Source organism: Toxorhynchites rutilus, chromosome 1, assembly GCF_029784135.1.
Source record: "Toxorhynchites rutilus septentrionalis strain SRP chromosome 1, ASM2978413v1, whole genome shotgun sequence".
NCBI lineage: Eukaryota > Metazoa > Arthropoda > Insecta > Diptera > Culicidae > Toxorhynchites > Toxorhynchites rutilus.
Window position 1 is genome coordinate 97526271 of NC_073744.1, and position 7332 is coordinate 97533602.

The window sequence follows — 7332 nt, forward strand, 5'->3', positions numbered from 1 at the left end:
TCGTGAATACCTACCTATCTACCTGAAAATGGATTAGTTTACTGTGTACTCTTCATGAACATGTTGGGGGTTCTGAAAAGAACCTTTGGTGTTGTGTTTTTGCGTTTTTTTTTACAAACTTGATTCTTGATTTTTTTCTGAAGGCTTTGTACTTATTAAATGTTCAACGCCGGGCATCTTTCGACGTATGCACATATCGTACAATCAAAATGATGGCTGCGATAGGGAATGCATAGGTGGTCATCCGCTCATTTACTATCATATTTTTCACTATTGAGCATATTATCGTACCTTAAACTGTGGTTTCGGAGACGAATGAATTGTAAGATTTGTAGTCTCCGCAAACAAAATAAATTAAAATGAAACAGAACTGAGGTTTTGGAGACGACCTCTACGATCTGTCGAGAAATAAACGAGCTATAAGCGTTCTGAAAAGCCAACAGTAAACACAGGGACGGATGACCTGCGGATTAAAGTCTTTAAAATAAGAACAGAGCATCAGAAAAAACAGGAAGTGGGTTATATCTATGGTATAACTGCAAGGGTGACGTTGGACTATCGTTGATTTAGAGATAATTTGTTTGAAGCTGAATCTAAATCCATTCTGAATAAATGAATAAATGAATATTTGGGGGACTTCGAAAACGAGAGCGTTACGTTGGAGACACATGGTTTTATGCATCCAATATAGGATACGAAAAACAGAAAGTGGGTTATATCTATGGTATAACCGCAATGGTGACGTAGGACTATCGTTGATTCAGTGATTCTTTGTTTGAAGTTGAATCTGAATCCATTCTGAATGAATGAATAAATGAATATTTGGGGGACTTCGAAAACGAGAGCGTTACGTTGGAGGTACAAGGTTTTATGCATCCAATATTGGATACGAAAATATCCTACTGATGGGGAAGAATAATCTTCAGAAGCTATCCTGTTAATTGCGATTGATTGAAAAATAACAAAACCAAATGTATTTGATCACAGTGTTACATGGATAGAAAACATTCAAATAAACTCTTTCTCATGAATGTATTTTTAAATTCCCAGAGGAACTGGCAGATTATTTTCAGTAACGATTAGATATTTCCACATTTTCCTCAATACTGGAAGCCCACCAGTGGTTAATGCTAATTCGATAACCACCTGTTAATAGCACTTGATTGAAAAATATTTGGTCATAGTGTTACATGGATAGAAAACATCAAAATAAACTCTTTCACATGAATGTAATTTTAAATTCCCAGAAGAACTAGCAGATTATTTTCCGGATCTTTCTCGATGCTGAATGGCATCCAAACGGAAAGAATTCCATGCGTGTATGTAGCGGCTGCTTCGATGGTCACCTTCTCTTCTCCTGAAGGATCGGCTTCTCTGTGCTCCCTCACAGTTTCAAACAAACTGCTTGCGTTTCAGGGCAGATCTCGATCCTTCGCCGTCCAGCATCCTCAGCAACGATGTTGTCTTGTCGATGTCCTCACGAAAAATTAATGCGTCTCACCACCAGAATATCGCTTAAGTATGCTTTTTGTGCGTGATTGAATCGAGAGAAGGCGTGGTTTACGATGACAATTTGAAAGGCAAACTAGAGGGGAATGAACTCTCTGAGCTTGGAACTTTCGGCGACTGAGCAATAATCGATTGCGGGCGCATACAATATTGGATACGCAAATATCCTACTGATGGGGAAGAATAATCTTCAGAAGCTATCTAAAAACTAACATTAAAACTTAAAATAAGCTCTTTCGCTTGAATGTAATTTTGAATTCCAAGGGGAACTGGCAGATTATTTTCCAGCAACGATTAGATATTTCCACATTTTCCACGATACTGGAAGCCCACCAGTGATTAATGCTAACTCGATAACCATCTGTTAATAGCACTTGATTGAAACATATTTGGTCACAGTGTTACATGGATAGAAAACATTCAAATAAACTCTTTCACATGAATGTATTTTTAAATTCCCAGAGGAACTGGCAGATTATTTTCAGTAACGATTAGATATTTCCACATTTTCCTCGATACTGGAAGCCCACCAGAGGTTAATGCTAACTAGATAACCATCTGTTAATAGCACTTGATTGAAACATATTTTGTCACAGTGTTACATGGATAGAAAACATTCAAATAAACTCTTTCACATGAATGTATTTTTAAATTCCCAGAGGAACTGGCCGATTATTTTCCGGATCTTTCTCGATGCTGAATGGCATCCAAACGGAAAGAATTCCGTGCGTGTATGTGTGTGTGTAGCGGCTGCTTCGATGGTCACCTTCTCTTCTCCTGAAGGATCGGCTTCTCTGTGCTCCCTCACAGTTTCAAACAAACTGCTCGCGTTTCAGGGCAGATCTCGATCCTTCGCTGTCCAGCACCCTCATCAACAATGTTGTCTTGTCGATGTCCTCACGAAAAATGAATGCGTCTCACTTTTTTTTTGACGTAGGACTACGTCTAACCGGAATATATAGGGGGTGAAATGGAAATCTAGGCACTGAACAAGTAGGAAAAAATGCAAGATTTGGAACGTTTATAACTCGAGCATTTCTCAATAGATCGCAAAGGTTTTTGCATCAATTGATAGGAAATATATCTACGCATCTATCATAACGAATAACATTTCATTTTTCTTGAGATAAATAATTGAATAATTGTGAAATATCAAGCATTGTCCAAATGCACTATGTGCCCATTTTTGATTGGTCCATTTTGTGCTCCTCAAATCGTACCGACCAAAACGGGCAACCAGAGCAGCAGTGAAATAGAATGAAGCACGATTGGAAAGGAAAAAGAACAAAAATGAACGAAACATTGGTCGCAGTCTCACACATGCGTAATTCTCGAGCCAGCCAGTCTGCTTTAAAATCCCCGCTCCGATGCCGTAACGATCATTTTTTTGTGTGGACACCGACTGGACAACATCGTTGCTGGACGAGCTGGACGGCGAGGAATCGAGTGCCTTTCTCAAGGCAAGAGGGTGGAGGTGGTAGTGTTGGAGTAGAGTAGAGTAGCGTTTTCAAAGGGCCTTTCTCAAGGCTAGAGGCGAATGAACTGAAAAACTTTAAAGTCTCTATAATAATTCCTTCCTTCCGTAACGATCATTCTCATTCAAACCGTACACCACATCAGTTCGCATCACAACACATCCAGAACAAGGCGGCATCGAGGGCGTTCGAAATGGATTTTTTCAAAACCACGAGTACAAAGTTTTCTAAATTGGAACCATTCCATAAAACAAGGCACTTGTCAGGGCCATTGAACCTTTCAAAAAAGAGTTTACGAAAAACAGTTCAATGCTTTCTAAAATAATATCCAAAATAATAATAAAACACAAATTGATTTTTTCATAAATTGTTTGCCAGGATCTGATGAGTATGTGAATTTGGCAGTTGTTCTGAGCTTATTGATAGTTGGGGACTTTCCTGATTATTCAATTTTCATCAATTCTTAAATTGTTTCCAGATTGAAAGTACAGTAATTTACAATTAGTTCGACATTTAGCTAATTGGACGGACATGTAATGCGACATATTTAGTTGGACATTTTTGTAAACATAGAGATCCAAATTATGACCCCACATTGAAAGTCGACACTGTACCACTGTCATCGCAAATTTTCAATTACAGGTTAAAATCGCCTCGAATGCGACACTGAGTGGTGCTTCGACACGTCGCGTTAAATGTAATTTACTGTACAACATGTCATAAGCAGGACGGGAAGAAATTTCCCAACTGTGAAAGCTGTGGCAAACGCAATCGTTAAACAGGAAGCTTTAGCCGAACAAGATGGGGATATCGAGTGATAACCAAACAATAAACTCTTTAGATTAAAGATAATTTTGTGATCCTGAAAAGGACCCTTTTTAGCCTGCATGTGAATCCAACGAGCGAACAAATCGTAATGAATGTATTTTTTTTACCATCGCTCCCTTTTAACGCTCATTCGTTCGTCTCGTTGGACTCGCCCCTTTGGCTGAGTCTGCCGATTTGTCTCTATCCTGTGAGCGTGTACCGCTAAAGTACAAAACGCGCGGATCCCAAAAAAATATCTCATTTTCTTTCAAACCGTAAACCAGTGTGGTTGTACGGCATCGTTTAACATCGCATCGCATCACATCATAATAAGAAAACAAGCTGCAACGTGGACGTGTGGACGTAACAAAGGAGGACAAGTTAAGGGAAAGACAAAGTCTCACTCGAACCGTGCAGGTCTCCAGTTCCCTGTTGGTCGCATTCACTGATTGCTCCGCAAGGGTAACTAGGCCGAACAGATTGGTGCCGGAGCACCAGTATACCTAACAGCGATTATAGAGTTTCGACCGTCGGAGTGCTCGAGTTGGCTTGCAAAGCTGCTCACGACAAAAACAAAATTGGAGTAGAGTAGAGTAGAAAGTTCGGCACAGTCAAGACAAAACACGCATCAAGAACAGAGCAGCTTCGGTTCGGCGCTCATCAAGGCAACAACTAGTTTCAGCTAGTGGCAAACGCAATCGCAAAACGGCAGCAGGTAGAAGAAAGAAAAAGGTTTGTTTATACAGACTGCTTTGGTGGCAAACCAGCCACCGTAAAACACGGCGCTTTTCAGGGCCATTAAACCATTCAAAGAAGAGTTATTAAAAGTTTTTCACAATACCAATGCATTCTAAAGTGACATAATATGACATATAATATAAACCGATTTATTTTGTTTATGCTTGTTCTTGAGCTTATTGGTGGCTGAGGTCTTTCAAATTGATCATTCAGTTTTCACAAACCCATACATGGTTTCCGAATTAAAAGTGGCTTCAAATTACAACACATTGTATGCAGGACGGCATTAACGAATTTTCTCGGTGACTGACGTTACATCTGCATTGCATAGAGAAATAATTAAGGAGCAACACGATTAGCTATGTATTTCCTGCTGCTCTGTTCTTATTTTAAAGGACTTTAATCCGAAGGTCATCCGTCCCTGTATTTACTGTTGGTTTTTAGAACGCTTATAGCTCGTTTATTTTTCGACAGATCGTAGAGTTCGTCTCCAAAACCTCAGTTCTTTTTCATTTTTATTTACTTTGTTTGCGGAGACTACAAATCTTACAGTTCATTCGTCTCCGTAACCACAGCTTAAGGTACGGTAATGTGCTCAATAGTGAAATATGTGATAGTGAACGAGCTGATGACCACCTGTGCATTCCCTATCGCAGCCATCATTTTGATTGTACGATATGTGTATACGCCGAAAGATGCCCGGCGTTGAACATTTCATAAGTACAAAGCCTTCAGAAAAAAATCAAGAATCAAGTTTGTAAAAAAAAAACGCAAAAACACAACACCAAAGGTTCTTTTCAGAACCCCCAACATGTTCATAAAGAGTAAACAGTAAACTAATCCATTTTTCAGGTAGATAGGTAGGAATTCACGTAGGAGAAGAAAATAAAACAATATATTTAAAATTTATATTTAGCAAAAGCTGTCCCCTTTGTATAGTCCTACGTCACTCCGGTTATGTCACCGACATTACCCACCCGTCTTTTTTTATTTATTCATCCCTCCAGTCTTCGCCAAAAAAATGTCGGACAGACTAAAATTCAACTATTAATCCTTATACTAAACACCTTTCTAGTCATGTCAAATTCAAACAGGAAATACACATCATTAAACCGTTTGCAACAAACATCAAAAGGATTATTTTGTTCGTATAGAGTACGATGCGCTGCCTGCCGGACGAAAACAACTTGTCTAGTTAATCTATCCGAAACTTGCCAGAAAGTTCGGCACAGTCAAGATTGTTGCTTAGAAGGACAAAAATCAGCAGTCTCTGGAGAAACTCACATCGTTTTTGCAGTGGATCAGTGCACAGCGTTCTTCATATGAGGTCAGAAGCTGATCGCTGCGCCACGGAAGCATATCGGATGAAAATTTTCTGCACACGTTCCAGTCGAGCGATGTGAACAGCATGGTATGGGGCCCAAACAGTGACACCGTATTCCCATATACTGCGTACAAGAGACACGTACAACGCTTTGAGGCAATATACATCACTAAATGCCTGAGTGCTGGCGTCTTATTAATCCGAGAACGGCAAAAGCCTTAGCTGTAACTGTTGCAATATGCTCCGTAAATTTTAGCTTGTTGTCGAGCACGATACCAAGATCTTTGACAGCTGCAGCCCTTTCCACTTCGGTCGATCCCATCGTATAATCGAAAGTTATTGGTGTGGCAAAGCCGCGAAAATGTTATCGCGTGACATTTTCTGATGTTCACATCCATGCCATTCATCGAGCACCAATCCAGCAGAGTGTCTACATCCATTTGAAGAGCACTGCAATCCGCATGTGATGTTACTACACGAAACAATTTCAGGTCGTCTGCATACATCATTTTAGGCGATTTGAGAACAGCGCAAATATCGTTAATGTAGAGTACAAAGAGCAGTGGACCCAAGTAACTACCCTGCGACACGCCAGAGGTGACAGAAAAGAGCGATGAAACTGACGAGCCAATCCGTACGTATGCACAACGATCAGTCAGATATGAATTAATCCAATCGGTCAAGCAAAGCGGGAACCCGTATCGCCTCAGTTTTCCCACAGCAAGGGAGTGGGGAACGCGGTCAAAAGCTTTCGAGAAGTCAACGTAAATGGCGTCCACCTGTTGTCGTTTCTCAATTTCATCAATCAGTAGGGACACGTAGCTCATGTCGTTTGTTGCTACAGATCGTTTTTTGACAAACCCACGTTGTTCGTTTGCGATGAAGTGGCGGACTTCTGGGTATATGTGCTCCAGCAGCATACTTTCGAAGACTTTCGGAATGTAGCTTAGGTGGCCTTATCGATATTCCTCTGTAATTCTGCACGTCGTGGACGTCACCTGCTTTATGAATTGGGGTTATTGATGCCGTTTTCCATAATGCGGGAAATTGCCCTTCTCTCAGTGAACGGTTGAAAAGCAAAGTAGACGGCAAAGCCAACGAGGAGCTGCATGCCTTGATGAAAGAAGGTTGCAACTTATCAGGTCCGGCTTCTTTTGAGGCTTCGAGACAGCTCAGCTTCCTGTTTACGTCCTCTTCGGTGAATGAGATAAATGGCATGTCCAGGTCATACGACTGCAGACTACTCAAGTACCGTTCAGACAAAGGTGGTGAGTTATTACTTAACACACTTCGAAAGAAGGTCGAGAATAAGTTTGCTGAGTCAACAGATGATGACGATGTATTGCCTTCATAGAAAACATTCTGAGGAATTCCGTTAGTTGATGTCCGCTGGTTAATGTGTGTCCAAAGCTGATGTGATTTTGCCCTGACGTCACTTTGTACACGGCTTTTGTAAGACCTAAAGCAAGCTTGGTTCAA